The sequence below is a fragment of the Pangasianodon hypophthalmus genome, chromosome 11 (genome assembly GCF_027358585.1).
Source record: "Pangasianodon hypophthalmus isolate fPanHyp1 chromosome 11, fPanHyp1.pri, whole genome shotgun sequence".
Classification (NCBI taxonomy): domain Eukaryota; kingdom Metazoa; phylum Chordata; class Actinopteri; order Siluriformes; family Pangasiidae; genus Pangasianodon; species Pangasianodon hypophthalmus.
In genome coordinates, this window is record NC_069720.1 from 4,429,316 (window position 1) to 4,452,917 (window position 23,602).

Consider the following 23,602-nt stretch of genomic DNA (forward strand, 5'->3'; position numbering starts at 1 on the left):
GAATGCGAGTCAGTCTTGTGGCTATATTTTGCTCTGAAAAGCTTCAAATGTGTGTTTTCCCTGGAAATTGACACACAGAAGCGCATATACACAGAAGTGCAGACAGCCAATCAGATTGCAGTTTTTAAGATCCTGAAGCTTGTAGCCTGAAAAGTGCACAAATGATATCAGAAGCTTCATCCTGCTGGCAGGGAATCGGAGATTAAGTTATGTTCATAATGTCCTATAGTCATTTGCAACCGAGACCTAAACATTTTATTTGTAATTTTTGTCTGAAAAGTTGCTCAGAAAAAGGACTGGATACAGTGAAGGTTTATGGTTCACCTGTTAACTTTTTTTTTTTTTTTTTTCGCATTTTTTTTTCAGGATTCCAGTCGACTTTGAGGCCTGTGTGTCTTTATAGCATAACATTTTATTTTATTAGCTTTGATTATACTAGTCTAATCCAGAATGTAGGAAGTATTTGATGCATTTATAATACATTTTCACTGTGCATGATGGATGAACATAATTCTGTTAATCCTTATATTGTATTAGCAGATCATCAAAACATCATAATCCAAAAATGACATATTATCTTAGAGTGTTATGAGCAACATGTGTCACTGACAAGAAACTGGCAGAAAGCTTTGCTGTTTTGGTGAATGCCACGGCTCAGTGGAGTTACGACTTCGGCTGATTTTTGCTCTCACTTGTTTGACCTTTTGAGGATCCCCAGCCGCATTGTTCAGTAATGGCTGGTTGAAGAGTCGCACCCTCCTCTCTGTGTGGTTACCTGATCCCTCCCAGCAAACACAGTGTGTTCACATGGGACTGCTCATACCAAAGTACACCTACGCAATCGACTCCCTTTTCATTTTGCCCTTTCATTGTGTGTACACATGTGTGTGAACGTGCACTTAGGTGAGTGTGTAGGGGTGTGAAGATAAAAACAACATAAAGAACTTTGATAATGATAATGAAGCTAAGTCACTTTGCATAATAATGATAATGGATTTGCAATGACATGCAATGACAATGATGTATAATATTATAATTACATTTATACATTTATAAGCTACCCTGTATATGTGAGGATCTTTTTTAAAAGCTGTATAATTAATGATCATTTTTCTCATGTCATTCAGACCTTGACGGCCTTGAAGCTGCTAACTTGGCTTGCCTTTCTCAATCAGAAAGGTTTAGCTTAAGTAAATCCTTCACCATTGTCAAGAATGCAGGTGTGTCTCTCTCTGCTCTGTGACCCGAGTGTGCCTTTTTTGCAGTAATCTACTGCACTTCATACCTACCAGAATGCACCTTTCCCTTTCTACTGAAACCCCACTCATCATCGTTTATGCCACAGGGTGTTTGTATAGTCTGCAGTTCAGACTCTGGTTGGCCTTTAACACTCACTTTTGTTATGATCTCTTGTCAGATCTTAGCACCGGAAAGGATGGGCCCTCGTATAGGAGCATGTCTATGAGGGCCATACAAAGGTGAAGAATTTAGCAGAACTCCTGGTGCTGGGGAGGTGGGGTGATGAGACGTGCTCCATACATGGGTACGGGCCCTCACACAGGCACTGGGGCAGCACTGGGGTTGGTCTTTATGAGCCCCCTCAGAGGTACATAGAAACTGAACGCCGGTTTCTGCGATCCAGATCACACAGCATGGATAACTGTAACTGGAGCTGGGCGATGAAACACAGAACAAGGGAACTCTGACTAGGCGCAGGATGCAGCTAAGGTATAGATCCCATACATTCCTGCCCCTATGCCTCCGTGCTTACACTGCAGATAGCATGCTACGCTTGAACTAATGTTTATGAAAGTAATGTATTAGTCACTCACGACCTTCCCACTAGGCATGGAGCAAGTTTGCTCTCTTGTATGTATTCACATAATCGATTGGAATGTCCTGGGGGGGAAGAAAGACTGCTTTAATGGACCTGAAAAAAGCCATCCACTCCGGTCTCAGGCCTGTAAATGGTTAAGAAGATTTGTTTTTGAAGTAGCACTAGATGCAGATTTAGCCTGAAATAATAGATGAAATCAAAAATAAGCAAAACGAAACACTCTGCTCCACTGACTTGCAGCTGGCCATGTTTTTAGGTGAAACATTACATTACACACCCAACTCAGAGATTTGTTTATGACAAAAAGTATGGTCAAGTCCATATTTCTAATACCTTACTACCTTACACCACCTATTCTGTAGGTGCTTGCTACATCACTTTGGAATTTGAGCAGATTCTTGACTAATACAGATACTTTGACATGACCTGTGAGTTTTTTTTCTTTCTTTTTTTAACTAAATGGCATTTTAAATTTCTTTTTCATTATCTTAACATTATTTACTGAATTACTTAACATTAACAAATGATTAACGACAGCATCAATCAACCAAAATATCATTTTAAACCAGCAAAGGAAGTTAACACATGCTAATTGATGTTCATTCAATTGTTAACTAAATACACCTGCATTAACAAATGGTCATTCCACTCAGGAGTAAGAATATGTCCACATAAATGATCATAAACTAAATTCCAGCATAAATGTTAATAATGAATAAAACTCAAGCTTCTAGATGTAAATATTAAAACATAAATATCGATCAGTCAGCCTCATGCATGAATTTTACCAGTTAACCATTACAAACATATAAAGATATATAGATTATATATAGATAAGGTGTTCATTCATCATCTATAACAACAGCTCTGACAGAAGTTCCAGCTTTAATTTAAATAACAGGTTTCTAATAATGTATTCAATCCAACACGTTAATGTTTCTATAGTAACAGAGTTTTCTGAAAGGACACATTTATTTAACATTTATGGAAGGAGCCTCCAGAGTCAGCGCTTCGTAATAGTAAGTTTTCTGCCAAAGGAAAGTATTCAGGACAGAGGACTTCTCTGTAACATGACAAGCAACTTTTTTTTATTCACTTCAAGAGAGAGAAAAAAGACAGGCTAGTGAAGAAATGACTGTTTATAGCTGCTAAAACCTAAGTGATAAAAGGATGTTCCAACACATTTTAGGTGTCTATGAACGGAAAAAAGGTATGCGGTGTTCTCTCTTCATCTTCACGTAACACATGGTACCTGAGCATGTTGCATGTTGCCGTTTGGCTGTACGGATCCGCACTGCCTTAGTTGCATGAAGCTATTTTTTTGTGCAGCATGTGAAGGTTACACTTGACACAGAAATTACATTGTACACATACTCGCCTGCATATATATATGGGAGGAAACATACCTCCTGAGCAGCACAATTACTTCTTTGACCACTTTCTCTGATTTTGCACAGATAGAAGCAAAAGTAGAAGGAAAACAATAATTTTGTTTAAATCAGTGGTTTTTTTTTTTACACCAGTATATCGATAACAACTGCCTGACTCCTACTATAAGAAAGTCTTCAAATGCACATTTTTAAAATACTGCATGGAACATTACCTTTTAGTCACCTGCTTGGTGGAGTGTTTGCTGGAGCCTGTAACCATACAACACTCTCACCAGTCCTAGCTACTGTAGCCTAGTCTGCTATTTAGATTAGCTTTTTAATAACAAAGATGAAATAAATGTATTTTTTTGTTTTATAGTTATATTACAGTGTTGGAATATTGGCTATGAAATATTTTCAATCAAACATCTCACAAATCTGCTTGTATTCACTCAGACTAAATTTTCACCAGCACTTTGTCCCCCATGTATATTTTTCTCATTTGCCCTCGACTCGTTGATTTTAGAAGCGCTCTTCGGTGGCTAAAAAAACCCACCAGTGGCAGTGCTTTTTAAAAGCCGTCACATTCCGCCCACCTTGCGGCCGCTGTCCACAGGAGTGAGAAATAAGAATAGGATTGTGTGAAAGCAGCCATTATGGCCATTTGTCTCTGGATAGAAAACCTTCTGTGGATAGGCATTCTTCTGTTCCTTGTTGATCAGTGCAACACTAGCCAATCACAGGCATTTGTTATTTCATGTATACAGAAGATGGTAGTTAGTGCTCTCCTCCAAGCATGTTCAACTGCCCTGTGACATTGCAGAAGCAGATTAGACAGCTGGCTTCAGAGGAAGCTCACCAGCTTTCATCCACCCAGATTGGTAGCAGTTATATGACAGAGTATAACAGGCTAGTGGGTGGGATTTTGTGATGACTAAATTAAGATTGGGATAAAACATGCTTGGTGGAAAAAAATTAATACATTGTGTTGTGTGACACCATGCAACACAATGTATTATTGACACATGGAGCATCATGAATTGAATCAAGAATTTTGCCATATTGTTACAGGCATGTTAGTGCCAAAATCAGCTTAAGACCCATCAGCCCCTGCACATCACATGACTTAACTGAACAGTCACCTGTGTCCTGTTTCAGCTAACTAATAACACTATTTAAGTTCTGTTTTTTCTGTGTTTCTCTGTCTAGTGTTTGTCGTCTGTACCTATTATTGCCTATAGCCTGTATGTTCCTTACGTCATGTTCATAGTTCATGTTTATGATTCTAAGCTCTGCAGTTTATTTTATTTGTGTTTTGTTTGATATTAAATTTCCTGCACGTACATCCCTCTCTGCCTCCACCTACAATATCTCACAGTTATCTTCATAACACTGGATTGCACATCTAAAGTTTAACTGTCTTTATCATGTCATGAAATATCGAATAATCTGATTTACAGTAATATAAATACCTGAGCGGCTTTTGTCGTGTTCAGTTTTATGTTCTATTCCCTAAACAAACCCAGTATAGTGTAATTCTAAGTTGTTGGCATAACTAATCAGTTACCAAAGTGAATGAAAAATGGATAGCAATCATTGTGTTTCAGCTCAATTAACTCCCATCTTTGAAGTATACAGAGTGTAACTTATTGAGTCACATATCTCCTCATACTCAGAGGAAAATCATTAGGCTCACTCCGTGCCTGCTCTGTAATGACTTGAGAATGAGCCAAGATGTGAATGGCTGCCATTGTCAGGGCTTTGATGGAGCGACTGATATTTTGGCCCAGCTGAAGCCATGTTCTGTGTGAAACAGGAAACAGAATCCTAACCTCCTGACCTCTGACCTCAGGTTTGATGAACCTCTAACACATGTGGCATGGTGCTGGAGGTTTTAAGGATCATTTCGTCCAGGATCTTCAAGACTTTTTTGTCATATGCTCAGGGAAAACACAGACACACTGTACAGTGAAATTCTTGCTTCACACTGCCTACCGGCCATCAAATAATAAAAATAAAAACTGGTCTAGCAGGGCTAAGACCTCCCTCTCTTTCAAGAAGAAAAAACATTAAAAGTGTTTTTACTGTTAACAAATTGTATAAAGTGCATTATTTATTACTTTTTTGGAACCAAGAACAACAGCGCCTTCAAAGGTTGTAAGTAAAAATACACGGAATGGTATGAAGTACAGCATGGGGCTAATTTCTTTCTAGCCCAACCTGCAGACACATGACAGTCATGCCATATGATTAAGCTCTTTACCATGATTTACCATGCAAGTGGGCTAATTTATATAAGACACCACCACAAATACATTCATAACACATCATCACCTCGTTCACCTCCGCGAAAAAGGTGGCTTCACCTCCGCGAAAAAGGTCAATCACTGTTTTTTCAAAATGGCTTTGGAGGAACTAAACGTAAAAAGACAACGCAAACAGTGTCCAATCAAAGTACAAATTACACAAACACACAAACATCAGACCTGTAAATTGACTAACAGGAAGCACAGATTTGGCAGTGACAAGGCATAACCATGGACATGCACTTGACTTGACTTGAAGAAAACGGGAATCACAAATGGTGTTGCATATCTGTCTTTAAATAACTGTGTTCCTAATAGTTTTATGCTTATGATACACTGCATGCTCAACCGTAATGCTTTCATGATAACAACGCAGAGTTACTGATAGCTAGATGAATTTTTTAGCTCTTCAAACTTAATATCATGATCAGTTGTCAATGGTTACATTTACAGATAATGGGTCATATTCAGAGTTGGCAACTGAAGTCCGACAGAAAATTTGTGCGTATTTACAGTTATGCATATAGCTGAATATCTGGGCTTCCCATTCAGATTCTGCCATTTTATCATGCTTTATAAAAAAATTACCCTATTTTGAATTTATCAAAAAATTTCTCCTGTAAAGAAAACATGCTGAAGGTTTGAAGGATAAGCTGACCAAGCACATATGCTACATTTATGGTTCACTTTAAGTTATTTAATAACTTTATCCATAAAAAATTCAGTCCTAGAGATAAGCATTAAGGATGATGTCTCCTCTGATGTGCCTCATGAGGGAAAAAAAAACTTTTGTGCACTTTAACGGGACGATACTATTATTTAATTAGTAATGTCATATATCGAACAGTCAGGCAGCGGCCCTGGGCTGCTGCTCCTCATTGGAGCCAGTATTGTGCAAGAAAAATGTGCTTAAGTTCAAGTTGAGAACCTTGCATAACTTTGCAACTTCTGTAGTGTGAAAGTGTAAATGCAAGAAGCGTTCAGCTTGTACACTGATAATTCTCTCAACTGCTCTCAAAATTCCAACCAAGGCCTGCTCTTTATCTCAGAGCACCAGTGTCTGTTTATTAGATTAGTGAGGGAGACGGGGTAAGTATACCCCACACTTACACTGCTAAGAAATTCTTACTTGATTGAGAATTGAGAAAGCAAACTTGTGTCTGTATATTCCGAGGTGTGACTGAAACCTTTTATACTGTCTGTGTTCACTTTATGCAAACAGCGAGCTCTCGAGCGTTCTTTGAAATTCTCTTTTTCACCCTGTGACGTTTTGCAAGCTTCTTGCCTTAAGGTGACATTTGCCGACTATTGAGCCTTGTCGTGTTTTCTCTTACCTCTGCGGCAACACCTTCATTTCCTAACTGCGGTGTCAGAGTGTAAAACGTAATGGAAATCTTGTGAAATTTCACTCTTATTTATTTGCGTTTACATACTAATTAAGGTACGCCTGCTAACCTCTAATGCAGGAGTTCTCAGCAGCTAGAAAATTGCTAAAAATGGTCTGAGTTTGTCGGTAAAAATTTATTTTATGAACATAAACCAAATATTAAAGTATTCAGCATATTGTTTAAATGTGTACAGTAATATTTTGGCCATATATTGGAGTCTTTGAAGCTGATATTATTTATACGCCTACATGCTCTATAAGAATTTTCATAATAGAGGGTTGTGATTTGGATTAAAATCACAGACCCCTTGGCTACGCTTCACGAACCCCTGAGGGTGCCTTGCCCCATTTTGAGAACTGTGGCTCCAACCTAATGAGGTGACAGCTTGTTATCAGCACAAACCTTTTTTCACAGTATTGTGATATCACATATCACATTATCATGATAGAAATTAGAAAGACTAGAAAAACTAAATGCCTCCAAACCATCAAACATAGCCACAGTTTAATTCAAAATGAAGACCTGTAATCTATACAGTGTAATCAATAAAGTCAACGTCTTCTTTTCTACAGTATTATTCTGTGAATTCAGTGGTGTTAAGTTTTATGCCAGTGCTAGAGAGTGGGAATACTGCAAAAACAAAACACAGACTTTTTTTTTGATAATCGTCAAACATTCCAATAGTTCTTAAATGGAATTAAGATTCCATGGGACCTGTTTTAAGTAAACATAGGCACATGTAGCATTTAGGTTGGGGTTTTTTTCACTTTACATATCTTTTTAAAGTCAGGAGACGATGCGTCTGGTTGTGTCGATACGCTACGGAGACTTTTTTCTCTAGTCTCAGCGACGTGTGGGAGTGGACCTCATAGGGTGGTGGTGTTGGATTTGACACCTTCAGCTTCTCAGAGCTCCAGCACAATAGCCTGGGCTGGGTGGCTTTTACTCTGTGGCCTTTACCGAGGAGCTGTGAACACCATTGAGTCCCCTCATTCCCAACTACAGATCCTACATCCTCTATAAACCTATTCAGAACCGTGCCCTCCCCTTCCAACATCAGCCTCTCTCACTGCATCACACTGTAAAAGTTCCTCTTCCTTTTGTGCGTGTGTGTGGTGTATGGGTGGATGGGTCTGTCTCGTGTGGTCATGTGTGGGGAAGGATAAAGGTGGAGTTATGTTTAGCCGCTCTATTGTCTGCAAGACAGGAAGGAAGAGTGTCCTGAACAACAAATGGGAGCAGGTCTGACTGTCCTCGCCACTGCTCTGATCCTGATGTAGGCCATTAGAATCCAGACTGGCCAGAGAGGAGCCGAGGGCAGATAGGTCAAGACTCTGAGCCCCCACTGCTCTATTAAGGATATGGAGACCCCCCTCTGTGTCCTCACTGTGTCCACTCCCACTGTCAATGTCACTGGGACAACAACTAGTTCTATTGTATGTAAATAGGATTATGGCTTCCTATCCATGGCACTGAGACTGCAGCAGTACATTACTCCATAAATAGCACTCTCACTGAAAACGGGAAGACATTCTGTAATATATCACAGCACCACTGAATTCTCGAATCTGATTGTTCAGAAGGTGTGCATTATTTTTTTTTCTTTTATATAACAGCACAGCTTGGACAGTAGTTCCGGCTGTAGCATGAATGGTTTATATTAATGCGCTCATTCTAATGTGTTCTATAGTAACAGTTCATACAGGGGCATGTATGGCAGACATTCACATAATCTAAATCTAATAATAAATGGATTTAAAAGAAAACTATAATTATCAAGTTTTGAGACATTTATTTAAAAAAAAAAAAAGCAAAAGAAGACAAAACCAGCTGATGAGTGTGTGTTATTATGCTGCATTCTTGGTGCCTTGTAAGTGGAAATTTGCAAGTTGTAATAATGTTATTTCCCACCTTGACATGTTCAACGTGGAAAAAAAACAAAAAAAACATGGACGTCTCCACAAAAGCGTGTCTGGGAAGGAACTGGTAGTGTAGATCACCCCAAGTTGGCAGCTTGAAATTTCAAGTTGAGGGGGTGTTTTCTGCATCTTTTACCACTCGTAGGTGGGAAATTCCAAGTTGCAAATTTGCCTTGAATGCAGAATTAGTTTCAGAAAAAAAATTTTCAGTAAAATGACAAGAGAGAGAGAGAACATGAGATGCTGGTGAAGGAAAGACTGTTCAGATTTACTATAATGTAAGAGATAACAGGAATTAACTTGTCTCACAAACGTTCTACAACATTAAATCTAACTATAAACCCTCACAATGGATGATGTCTTGCTCACTGATAACTGAAACATTGTAATAATTGGCAAATCACTGTAGTAGCCGCATAACACACTCCAGACTGTGCGGTTACACGAAAACATCCTTGTTTTCTGTAAGGAGACATTTATTTAATATTTAAGGAAGGAGTCTCCAATGTCAGTGCTTTGTACCAGTCAGAGGTAAAGCTGTCTCTTTAAGTTTTCTGACATTGTAAAGTTTACACAACTTTGTAGTTCCTCAGTTAATTGACACGCTGCATTGTTTTGTCTTATTAACTTCAAGAGAAATAGCAAACAGACTCTTGGAAGCGAATAACTATTTATAGCTGTTACAACATAGGTGAAAACAGGAACTTGTTTTATGGCCATTCCACAATGTTAAATGTAACAATAAATGGATAGAAATAATGATGTGTCGCTCTTTAACAAATAAAAATTGCATAGCAAATTGCTGTGGTGTGAGGAATAAAACACACTGGGGAGTGCTGTTATAGAAAAAGAATCAACTCTGCTTAGCGTTGTGCTGCATCACATCATACCTCTGTTGATTATTTTCCTATAACAGCACACCCAGTCATGTTTTTTTCTTCACTTATTAGATTACTGGGTGCAGTAGGACTAATATGCGGTGATTAATATTTAAATGATGCTGGTGGTTCTCAAATGTTTTGCAGCTACGTATTTTACAATCCACACTTCCAGTGTAAAATAAAGAGACTCTCTCTCCCATAATGAATAAATACTCTCTTATAATCACTACTTTTATTTATTTAGTATAATAAAAGTCAAATATTAGGTATATTAAGCAAATGTGTACCATCATTTTTATTTATTGGAGCCTTAGTCCTGAGCTTTCCATCTACAGAACCCACACCAGTAATATATCATGTTAAAATGTAAGTTGACGTTATTTTTACTTCAGAGTCATTAAAGTTTAGATGAACTCCATTCAATTTAAGTGACCAGCAAATTAGGCTGTAATAATATATAATAATGTAATATAATATAATAACTATAATAATGTAATAATATCAATAACAACTGTACCAACTTTGATAGTCAGTGATGCTCTTCACCACTATAAGGTCATTTATAAAAAAAATAAAATAAAATAAATAAATAAATCACAGGCCCCCGGGTATGTGTCATGAAACCATGGGGTTCCCTTTACGTCTTTATTTTCTGACTGTGCACTAAGGTTTTAGGCAGCAACTGCATGACTTCATGAGTTCCAACATTTTGTGACCATTCTCAGCCATCTAAAAAAAAAAAAAAAAAAAAAAAAAAAAAAAAGCAAAAGAAGACAAAACCAGCTGATGAGTGTGATGATGATTTATGCTATGTTTGTGGTGCCTTGTAAGTGGAAATTTGCAAGTTGTAATAATGTTATTTCCCACCTTGACATGTTCAACGTGTGGAGTGGGAAAAAAAAAAACATGGACGTCTCCACAAAAGCGTGTCTGGGAAGGAACTGGTAGTGTAGATCACCCCAAGTTGGCAGCTTGAAATTTCAAGTTGAGGGGGTGTTTTCTGCGTCTTTTTCCACTCGTAGGTGGGAAATTCCAAGTTGCAAATTTGCCTTGAATGCAGAATTAGTTTCAGAATTCTAGACTTTCAGGATCATTGATTTGTTTACATGTTAAACAGCAACTGCAGTGCAGACTATGAACATAAAATGTACTCAAGAAACAAAACCAATAATCATTTTAATGTAATATTTTCAACATTTTCTCATGTGAGTGATTTAAATATCAGACACCAAGTTGATTGGATTTGAGGGTTTGTTATAGCTGATTAAACAAACCTCTGAAAGCCCTGAGTGTTCATAGTCGAGGATAGTTCTGTGTTGTCTACACTACACTTCAACTGATGAAGCAATTGCCGTTTTTGTTTATACGGTTTGATTATACGGATCGCATCGTCTAATGAGAAGATTTAATTGAAAGCATAATCCGAGGCTTTTGAACTTTTCACAGAGCTGAATAAAGCTGAACTGCTCTATGAATTGTCTCCAACTTCCGACTTTCCGAAACTTGAAAGGCTAAACTAATTTGAGTCCCTAAACACTGATTTTATATAAACAGCTCCACTGTGCTGATTTGAAAGAGAAAACCGAGCAACTTGTTACATTATTTTAACGAATCAGTAGCAGAAATAAACACTATATAGTTTCATTTTCTGTGTTTATCCACCGGTTTCCACTCACTATTCTTTGACACATTTCTATTGGGCAATCACAGTGGAGGTGGGAGTTTCAGAGAGCAGCTTTTCCAAACTGCCGCCTTTGAATTGAATTCCAAGTAGTTCTTTACTCTGGTTTCAGTTTGTTTTTGTGTATTCATGTTGTTATATTGTCTGACAGGTTTTTTGTTTAAAATAAAAGAACCTCTGTTCAGAACTGTTATGTATTTACTATAATAGCAATTAGGGAGGTATTTATTATCCAATATATACACAGGTTCACAGAAACATCACTTGTCATCTTGTTATGCAGATCATTTATAATTGTTAAGTAAGTTGGAAAAGAAATATTGTCCTAATACCTTGCCACCTTAAATACATTAAATAGCATCTTTACCTATGATTGTCTTGTCTTAGCCTGACAAGCATCACTAGTAATCCTTGGGGCATGATGGTTATTTATATCTCTTTAAAAAATTACATCATCTCTCCCACCTCGGGCTCATTTATTGAGGACAGAGGACATACAGACTTTTCACAAACGAACTTTCACTGTTTCGACTCCTCTTCAAGAAAAGAAAGAAAACGTCATTATAGCTTTGTTTTGCATGTTATTTATAGCAGGTCAAGCTTCATATGCAAATGACGGATGTTCCTCGGGTTGTATTGTTTGTTACATAATGAGACATGAATGCAAACATTTGCTGATCAGTCTTAATTTGACCTGGGTCACCTCTTTCACTTTTATAACAATGCTATTGTATAATTTATTTCATGATCCCCATAAATCTTATCTTCATTTTAATTATTAACAAACAATATTGAATAAAGACACACAAACACCCTTTACCTGCTTGGAGCTGGGGTATGTGGGCCGGATGTAAGTGATTAACACTTTAACCCTCTAAAGGCCTTTTCAGTCACTTGGTAAAGCATCTTTTAAATAAAGATATCTCGTTAAAAAGATGTTGAGGAATCTTAACCACTTATTTGATTTACCACAAAAATAACCATATTTGCGGCTACAAAGACATTGTATAGAACTTTGTTTTTTTAATACATGTTGATGCATTTATGCATTATTTTATATCATAATTTATTCACTTTTATACAAAATGTAACATTTATATGTAAGAATTGAGATGTCAATTCAATTCAATTCAATTAACAAAAAAAAAAAAGTCAAGCATTTGCTAGGAACTCATAATAATACACTTTGTGGTCAATGTTTAAAACAAACAAACAAAAAACTTATAATAAATTGCTATTAATGTTGCCCCGAGGAACTGTTCGAATAATTTCTTTCCTCATATTACGTAATATTTATTTGTATTTTTCATGATAACGGCTATAAATTATTCAGTTTCACTAACAGGTAAGGAGAGGTTTTAAAAGTACCCACGTTCAGTATTTAAATAAAAATCAGCTATTCTTCTGAATAAATACTCTGATAAAAGTTGAAGTATAGCTTCAAATCCTTCACTGAATTTAAAGAAAAGGTACAAAAACACATACACTCTTCAATTTGCTTAAAGTATAAAAGTACAGTAAAGAAAAAGGAAAGATTCACAAAAGAAAAAGACGTCTGCTTCAATTTCAAATGACACTGACTTGAGTTACTGATGGTAAATTAGTGCTCTTTCAGCAAGGAACATGGGGAAACATTAGCTAAGGCTAACAAACAACAGCTTTATTCCCAATCTCTTACGTTAGCTAGCATGATAGTAATTCTGAACATTCTCTGACTAAACTAGCTGAATGCTAATAGCTACCTGTCACAATACAGGTATCTGCAGTGATAAATACAAAGAGTATATAATAACAGGGACGGGTATTAGCGCTCATTCTTGCTGTCACACCTGTTAAAGTTTAGATTTTTTTAGGAACTTTGATTGACTCCTTGAAGGTGTCTGATGCTAAAACGTGACTTTATGACTTTGCAAACATATGATTTTAAAAAAATGTAGTGAGTAAAAGAATAACTCAAGGAAAGTAGAGTTACTTTAAAACAGACTTAAGTACAGTAAAAAAGTGACACAGTAGGTAAGGTATGCAGTTGGAATGTACTGTACATGTGGGAGTTGAAAGACCTTTTTTAACACATTTACTCTGACTTACATAGGCCCGTCATATAAATATGATTTTTATGAATTGATTAGAGAAATTGAGGCCAGTACAAAGTTTGGAAATAACATTAATGACGCATGAATAACGTTAATTTACACAGTGTGCCTGTGGCACAGCATGGCTCTGTGTCGTTGCCTGAGGCAGTAGGTGTGACGATTGAGACTGCACAGCACTAGAGAGGCCTTCTTTTCTTCCTCGTACTTGAACTCTGCTGGACCCTGAAGGGACGAGCTCCTCATTTCATCTGTCCCTTACCCAGGAGGCCAAGCGGGGCCTCAGGTCCCCGACCCCTCTGCACTATCCGACATTGTCGCCTAATCCTTTCTCTTTCTCTCCCACAATTGCTTCCACCCATCGCAGGATTTGACTTCTTTCTCCTTCCCCAGGCCTTCTTTATTCGCTCTCTTTCGCCTCCTCAGCTCCTTAAGTCACGTCCGTGCCCTCACCGGGTGCTGCTTTTTCTCTCTATCACTCCTTTCACACCCCCCTGCTCTCATCTTTCCATAGCTCTTCCTCTGTGGCCTCAGCTTTTCCTTTTTACTCCTCTGAAATCGGGGGGCTTGAGTGAGTGGCTCTGCTGTTGGGGGATTATGTGCTTAGTTTGTGAACATGCGATTGTTTCATGGGTAGACTGAGGAATGCAGCAACCAAAAGACACGCTGAGGTAAAGGACATAGACTATGGGTCAGCAAAGACAGGGACAGAGAAGGTCTGAGGCTTTCAGTTTTCTTTTTCTTTTCTTTTTTTTTTTTTAATTGGTGAAATAAACCTGAAGTTCACATACATAGAAGTCATGACCCCCCCCCCCCTTGCGCTTTATAGACCCACATAACCACACCCTCCTGACCACACCCAGGTAAAAGTAAATAAATAAATAAATAAACAAACTTATATAGTTGTATAGTATAAATAAAAAATATAAATAATATAAATAAATTGTTAATTATTTCCTCAAAAAAAAAACATAAATATGCATAATTTATGTCACTTAAATATATGGTCCAGTAAATTACTTCCCATATCAATAAAAAACATGCATATAGAGAAAATAAAATAAACAAAAATGTATAAAATGTATAAATAAATAATATTTAGTAAATTATTATTAACTAGTAATTATTACAAATTCACATTTACTGATCATTAATAGTTCTGAGATGCATGAACAAAACCTTTTCATTTCACCCCATATTCCTCTTTTATTTTTTATTTGTCTTTTTATTAATAAAACTGCATTTATCTAATATTACATTCCTATATCATGGTCAAATCCTTGTATTGGCATACATTTTTAAATTTTCATTAACATGGCAGTTATATGGTGCGCTATATTACTTCTGCATTCTCCTGTACATCTGATAAAATTTGGCACATAATACACTGTCTTCATTTTTCTTCTTGCAAATGCTCTATTATCTTTGCTTTCATGTTAGTTTGATTTTAAATCACATGGATTTTATGACCCTTTAACCTCACACACCCAAGAATATGCATTTGTGACTATAACACATGCTCATTCTTAATCATTACATGATTTTAATGGATGCCAGGGGAAATATGCTCCGCTAAACCGCAGCACTGGAAGTAACTCATATCCTCATGTTTGTAATTAACTGCAGGATTAATGGAGAGAACAGGAATACCTGCACAGTCTTCTCACTCACCACATTTACTGATCTCAACTTCTGACCTACAGAAGCTTTGCGTTTTGAGCGAGTGAGTGTTGGAATCCGTGCTTTCCACCGGTTCTCAGGTCCACACATCATTGCCAAATGCTGACTTACTGTCTGCGACTCTAATGGCTCCGCTGACACACACTGTGTAAGCAGCTGACAAGTCTTAGAACTTCAGGAAGGCTTTATGTGAATAACCAGGAGATTACTAGGTCACACATTCCAACTGGTAATAAAAGCTCTTGCCGATGTTGGAAATAATGCTACATTCAATTAACTTGGAATTTTCGACTTCTGGCTAGGAAAAAACAAAGAAAACGCTCCCTCAACTCAGAGTTCCTACTTGTAAATTCGGGGCGGTCTCCTCAACCCCAAGTTCAGCACATGACGCCAAATCAACATGGCTGCTCACAGCATCAACAGTAAACAAAGTGGCAGTTCTTTACATTTAAATGAGTTATAGTACTATAGTATATACTAGACATATTAACTTCTTAAATCTATAATACTGACTGTACAGTTTCCAGTTTTGATGAGGTAAATATGCATCGCTCATCATAGTTAGCTGAAAAGCAATTTTTCCCACTTTGTAGCTCAAATGCATGAAGATTGAAATTGACATCATTCCAAGTTCTGACTTTCCACTTCAAAAGTAATGCTGCATTTGTGGTACCTTGTAAGTGGTAATTTGCACGTAATTTCCCACCTCAGGACATTTGACATGAAAAGTGGGGAAAAAACATGAACACCTGTACAAAAGCTGTCTTTTGTTTGCTCTGTCAGAGCACATAAAGCTCATAGAAAGCAAACTTTTACAGTTACAGGCCTGATTAGCTCCTGGTTCTTTTCTACTATAGTGAACTTCAAACATTCATGCAACATTTTGGACTGTAATTGCAGCACAGCAACAACAGCAGATAATAGCGAGTAGCGTTAGCAGCAAACTAGCCAGCAGACAATAGTGATAACTCTAATGTTGATGATTACTTTCTCAAAACAGTGATTAGTATGGTCAAGTTTAGAGATTTAACCAAGTATTGTGTCTGTATATTAAATGGTCTGAAGCCAATACTGCAATAAACTAATTTTAAACTGTTGACAGTGTGAGCGGCCATGTTGATTTATGTCAGTCTGTAAACAGAGAAGGAACTGGCAGTTGAGAAGATTACCCCAAGTTGGATAGTTAAAATTTTAAGTTGAGGGGTGTTTTCGGTATGATTTACCAGTTGTAGGTGGGAAGTTACAAGTTGCAATTTCACAAATGCAGCATTAAATCTGAAAACAGATACATACATTTGGAGCACTAAACAGATGAAGATATAGATACTGGCATTGTGTTCCACCCCTAATAAGAGGACAGTTATTTTGATTATTCACATTTGGAGTCATAAGTTTTTTTGTTTTTTTTTAAATAATCCAACCAGGAAGTGTCACAACACTTACTATGTAATACTTGTTCTATCGTAAAATAAGGAAATAAGACTTTTTTTTTTTTAATGCTCCGAGTACATTGTGTGCTATTGTTGTGCCACAGGTGGTGCTTGCTGACTTGGGCACTCACTCGCTGGGCTCGGTGACTCGAGCCAAGCCTGCTTCAACTGGGTGGCATGGTCCTCTTTTCTCTCTCTTCTCTTATGGGCTTTTTCTCATGTATATCTCTATCATTTCAGCCCCTTAATGAGGATTGGATGAGCCCATTGATGTTTTTTGGGCCTTGGGGCCCACCATCCGCATGCCTCTTAATGGAGTCTCCTAGCAGCAGTCATCGGCCTCTTTCTTCCACTGGCATTGTGAGGCCCTGAAAGTGACTTACTTCAGGCCTAGTGTGCCTTTCTCTCTCTCTGTCTTTGTCTGCCTCTCCATGTCTCTTTCTTTGTCTTTCTTCCACCACTAGCCGTTATTGCTTGAATAGCTAATAGTGGCCTCCTGCCAGTGGACCTCATCCGTTCTTGACCCCCACTCAGTGCACACACACAAAGTCATATAGAGGCGTGCACACATGCATGCATGCCGACAAATATGCACAAATCCCCAATATCAATATCCCTGTGAGGTTGTAGAGCATTGAAGTTCTTCCAGGCTTTTTATTCTGACGTTTGATTTTGGTGAATGATGTTGTTCCACTGGAGCAGGGTTCATTCTGAAGTGTAAGAAGCATCTGAACCGTTCAGATTCAATCAAATTCCTGCATTACAGGTCTGGCACAGAGCATTTGATAATGTCTATGACTATTTGCAACAAATATTAAATGAGTATGGAATCAAACAGTATAGGGAATGCTGCTCTAGGAAAATAAAAGCAGGTTGGTGTGATGTGGTCTGTATTTACTGTATTTACTGTTACCACCCTGAATTTAATTATTTTCTTATAACTGGATGTACTGAAATGTTTTATTCCTCTTACACCACAGCAATCTGCAGATGACTAAATTTTTTGTATTCATTTAAAAAATGACACAATATAAGTTTTATCCATTTATGGGTACATTTAATGTTGCGGAACGTCCTCGAAACAGGTTAGTTCCTGTTATAACTTATGTTATAGCAACCAAATGCAAAACAAATGCAGCTTGTCATGTTACCAAGACACCACAAAGCCCAAAGTCCTCCATCCTGAAGACTTTTCTGTGTGAGAAAACTTTACAGCTTTAGTGCTGACACTGACACTGGAGACGCCTTCTAAAAATGCTAACTAAACCTTTCCTCTCAGAAAATGTCATCATTTAAACAGCTACACACTTTTTAACAAACTATTTATGTGGAGCATCCGCCATACAAATCACTGTATAAATTGTTACTATAGAAACTATAATATAGATAGATCTTTGTTTATGTTCTACCCAAAGGTTTAGCAGCTAGAAAATGTGTTGAATATCATTATTATCTACTATAGAGTTGCAGGTTTCAGTGATCATAGCCCACCTGTTACTATGCAGTCTATCAGTGGAAAGGGACCACAACTTAGCAGATATTATTTGGGTGGTGGTTACACTGACATAGTAGTGTGTCTGGTTTTAGGTACAGCAGTGTTGCTGTCCAGATGCACCTTGTAGGTGTGTATTTAGAGACTAAAACTCATATTTTCCATGCATATTGTGTGCTAGTTATGAGCAAGTCCCACAGTACCACTGTTAGCTGGAGATGTTTATGATTACAGAGATGTTTAATAACTCCAGAAACCATGCTCATTAGTGTTCATGAGCTCCAGTCTGCGATTTATACTACAGATGTACCTGCTACAATGGCTAATAAATGTAGCTTTTAAACTAGCAACTGCATGTACATACACACTCTGAACCCCTAATATCAATTTCAAGCCTGGTGGACTGAGATCATCCGCTCTTCACACTAGACTCACTTCTTCTTCTCAGAGCAGCTGCCTCCTTTGCGGCTGTTCCATGTGGCCTGCCATTTCCAGGAACTGAGTATTGCTGCCCTTCCGCTTTCTGTTTTTAATGAATGAATGCTCACAGCACAGAAGAAACTGCACACCACTTTTCTGTCAGGTTTTATTGCCTTTTTAATCTCGAAACGTTTTATCTCTGAATGAATAGGAGAAAGGTCTTTTTATGCAAAGCAGGGGTCATGGATTTACTTTATACTTTTACGTAGCAGTGATGGATCTAAGTTTATGGCTATCTTCCTGCGCTTTTATTGTGAGATAAATACTTTTTGGTTTCGGTTACACTAGTGTCGACACACATGTAGCCTTTCTGTCATCACACCAAACCCAGCATCGCCCCTGATGAAGCAGCTCTCCTTATGTAACGGGCGTCCCTCTGAACTCGCACATGTGTTCAGGCTCATTAATTCATCTGGATGAGTAAACATTTCTCTGGAGTCCTGCTTGTATGACCCCTCTCACCAGCTCAGAGTTTGGCATAATTAGCGTGAGAGGTTGGCCAGTGAGGCACTAAAGCCGCAGGCACCTCTGAGGGAAACCACCATCGCTGCTTTTAATGTGATTCCAGTGGTTTGGAATGCATGTTACATTAGCAGCCATGTGTGTCTCCATGACCAAGCCAGCTGTCATCCACGTATCTCTGAGGCCGCACTGAGTGTCATCTCGTATCTGCAATTCGATCTGAACACCATGTTCTAAACCTGCTTGTCTCTGCCTCCATTGCACAACACGAGCCCAGCGAGCCATTTTCCCCTGGACCCCCTCCTCCAGTTCTCTCAGGAGCAGACAGCATGCGGAAATCGCTCCTGATTTACACGCAACAGCTGCGGAGAAGAGAGGCCCTTTTGATCGGGGTTGCTGCGGCAGCTCTCACTAATTTCACCTGTCATGGAAATCTGGGTGTAAAGATCATGTCCCAGAAGTTAGTAAGAGCTGGTAGAGAGAATGGAAAGGCTGAGAGAATGGAACTGACCTGTTGGTCACAGGCTCTCACTGAACAGGACCGCTCTTTTCTTTTTTTTTTGAGAGGAAATCCATGACTGTATATCATGATGAGTATTGTGTAGTGAAGTATTCTTATTTGAATGTTTCTTTAAGATGTCATCATTGTCAAAGGAAGTGTGGCTATTCGAAATGTCAGTTGTTTCACCACCAAGGCTTCCCTTATTACATCTGAGTTCTCTAGTGAAGGTACAGGCGACTGCTTTTTTGGCAAAGCTTGAAGCCCTTACTGGAAATAGTGGAGGTGTTGGAAAAAGTGGTGACAAAGATAGAACTAGTAAATGGATTTTGCATAAAATAGGGTATGTCCATGACGCCGTCCGACAATTCTTTATTTTATCAATTTTTAACATTAAAAATTCCCAATGTCCGATAAAATAAAAGATTTTCAGACACAACGTCCAATAAAAATATTAACATGAAGCAGACATACATTAGACAAAGTATGTTTGCAGTTGCACACCTAAATAAGGTCTCTGTCTGCGCAAATAGTTTTTTTCTCATGTTTCTCCTGTAACTTGTACTCTGATTCGCTTGCTATTGCATCCTTGATACTTATGTAGTTTGTATGTGTGCATGCGTGGTACATAGCTAAAACAATACAAAACAAGCAATCATGCAAAAGCGCAACAAACAAATATGTCTAAGCAAACAACTCTCAGTCATTTTCGAAATCCTAACCAGCCAGTTGGTAAATGGCAGGATGAGGAGCATGATGTAGTCCCTGAGCCATCTGATAGCGTCACTTCACCTGCAAAGAAGCAGAAATCTCGTCCAATTAGAACCGAACGGAAAAAGAAATTTCCATGGCTAAGATACGAGACTATTGATGGAGAGAAAAAAAAATATTTTGCTCACACTGTGTAAGTTCTGGACGAAAGAACAGTTTCACTAATGGATCAACCAATATGAAAATGGCAGCTCTTACAGAACATGCTCAATGCCAAGACCACAGAGTCGCTGTGAACTTGACCCAGCACTGAACCGCTATGGCAAGCCATGTTGACAAGGTGAAGGACAAGGCCAATGAAACGCTGTGCTGAGACGTGTTTCCTACACTGGTTCAGGGTATTCTAAATCAAATTCAGCAGTACTCCTTTATTGCCCTCACACACGCTTGCTGATGTACCATCAGTGACAACCAAGTTTGGATTTCCAGAAAGAGGACGTCGATCTGGCTAGCATCCGACCCATGGTTCAAGCGTCTCTTGTGGCACTGCATCAGTTAAGAGATGCGCCTGGTCCAGAGGACGCAAAGTTTGAGAAGGACTTTCAAGACAGCAAATACAAGAATGTGACAGTGGTACATGTGAGTGAAGGGTCCATTAAGTCTTTCAGAGCTGTCTGTGAATGCTACATTCATAGATGCCCTGCACAACCAATTCCCTGATGACATACTGGACATAGTCAGCGCCTCTGACATTGTTCTGAACCCCTCCCGATATCCAAAACAGGGCGGTAGTCTGATTATAGTCAGGTCAATTGTATTCGTTTTCTAGTACTCAAAAAAAAAAAAAAAAACCTTTTTCACGCATATCAATTTCAAAACAATATTCCATCAAATTGTATAGTGTAATTTTTAACCAAATTAAATTATTAACAAAATATTAAGGCTTTTTAAATAAAAAAAAACTTAATTTAATGTTAATGGAATTTTGTTATCTTTTTTTTCTTATTTCAAATTATTAATGTTTTTTGAGTATATACTGAATGTGTCTTAATTATTCCACTTTAGGGCTTCAGGAATATGCTGATCTATCCATCAAAAAAAGAACTGGTCATTTTGGCTGTGAAATCCCAGGTAGCGAAGACGAAGCATCAGCAACTCATTTCATTGAAGCCACAATTGTACAGCATGATGCCACCCCAGTGATGACAGCACTTAACTTTTCTGATAGTTTGCGAATTCTTAATCTGCGACTACAGCTCATTGTATCCCGAGTGGGCCACATTGGCAAAAGTAGCCTGCGCCATTCCCGGTACCGTGCCCACAGAGAGAGGCTTCTCACTGCAGAATCACATTAAAACAGCCTTGCGTAGTCACCTTCAGGAGGAGGTCACCAGGCTGATGTGCATCTCAAGCTGCAGAGAAACACTGAACACATTCGATTTCACTTCAGCAGCAGAATGTTTCCGTGCCATGAAAAATTGTAGAAAATAGTCATAAAAATCAAGAGAAACAAATTAGCATGGGAAATTATAAGATTTTTGTTAATTTAAGATTTCATCAAACAAAAATATATGTGGCAAACTGCAGATTAACGTTTTGCTGAACGCTGTTTTTGTTTTGAATGTTTATTAGACGCTAATTCCACGACTGCTGTTTGTTATTTTAAATAGTGTGAAAAGGAAATGTAATAAATAAACTTTTATCTTTCATTTCACTTGATTGTTTTGTTCTTATATCACATGTACTATGCGTAGTCCAAAATGTTACAAAAGAAACAATCCTAAAATACAAAATACAAAAATACTAAAATGAACAAAAATGCAACCTAAAATGTACTCGATCGTAACTGTTCTGTAATAGAAACGTTAATTTTAAACCTCTGTTATTAGTTAATAATAGTATTTTGTCTGTGTAGCCAACTAACTACCAGGCAGAAAGAAAAAACTTCTACCACAAATACTCTAGCACATTTATTGCTTTGTTGTTGTTTTCCTTAAGTGAATTTCTGCACACCAATTTTATTTGTGGCTTTAGCTGAAAAAACAGGTCAAAAATCACAAATGCTACAGCTAAACATACATGTTGGTATCTATGTTAAAATATGCATTAGCTAGATAACCAAGCCTGTATTTGTATCAGAAAATTTTGAAAAAAAAAAAAAAAAATCAGCTTAGCTTGCTAACCCAAACTAGAAATGAACATTTAGCCACCAGCTGGTATGTCTATGAGTTTTTAAGCAGGGAATTTGCTAACTCTGTTGACAACATAACATTGCACTTGGACATCTGGTAAATTAGTATAATCTTTTTCATAGGTATGACAGAGCACAAATGGTAAAATTTCACACCTGCCATTTCCATGCTAATTTGTTATATTAGGTTTACATACAGCTCACAGAAAGGAACAGAATGAACTGTTTTACAGGTTTTAAATGTTATATTGTTGTCGGAGCATAAGAACGGAAAAATATTAGTTCTGCTTGGAGTGAACAGAACTAGGTTTCACAAAAGCATCATGGCACTCAGATCATGGTTAAATGTTAGAGGGAACATCACACTGAACACTCCCTCTACCAGCTAAAATGATCTTAAATTGGAAACTGGGACCCAATTGATTTTTATATTTAATTTCCGAGCCCCGGTAAAAAGCACTCGACAACTTGGGTGGACTTTTTGACTTCCAGATAGGCAACAGACGGACAATGAGCTCATGTGAAATTGCAGGATGGAGGTGGGAGATATGAGATACACATGGGCCATCTAGCCATCTAGCCATCAGGGGTTAGGGGAAGAGTGGGGGATGACTTGAGGGGTGAAAGTTCCTCCTCTAGGGGGCTACGCTGTGTCGAGCAGCTCAGGTAGCTACAGTCTGTTTGACCTCCTTATTCTCAAGATTGAGCATATCCTTGTAGAGTATGTCATGTTAATCATGATTTGTGTGTATAAATGTAAGATGTTGATATTGGCCATGAAATTGGATGAGAATACCTCTCTTTTGAGCTCAGTCAGCAGGCAGGGAGGTCATCAAAGGGAGCTCAATACTGCTATCACTCTTTATTGGGGTAAAACAAATAAAATGAAACCAGTGTGAAAAACTCACCCATGCATCATGAAAAAAATGTAAAATGCTGCTTTGCCCAAGCCTTTTTGAAAATAGTCTTAGTAAGTGGTAAAATATACCACTAACCACCATAAACACGAAAACAGTGATCAAGTTATATAGCAATGGCTAGTTTATTTTGATGATCGTGTTAGAAAACTTAGTAACAAAACCAAAAAACACAACAGCAAATCAGAAAACACAACTGCATAAAAAAAACAAAACCATAAAAATAAAATCTGAATAAAAGCATCAGTAGATTCATTTAGAATCATAT

General features: G+C 37.9%; 1 long non-coding RNA gene across 1 annotated transcript; it reads left to right on the top strand.

Annotated features, from left to right (window-relative positions):
* The first annotated feature begins 985 nt into the window (after nucleotides 1-985).
* LOC128319161 (uncharacterized) lies at nucleotides 986-21,865 on the top strand. Its single transcript, XR_008302592.1, has 3 exons — nucleotides 986-1,220; nucleotides 1,418-1,728; nucleotides 21,292-21,865. It is a non-coding gene; the product is annotated as an uncharacterized LOC128319161 (long non-coding RNA).
* The last annotated feature ends 1,737 nt before the right edge of the window (nucleotides 21,866-23,602 follow it).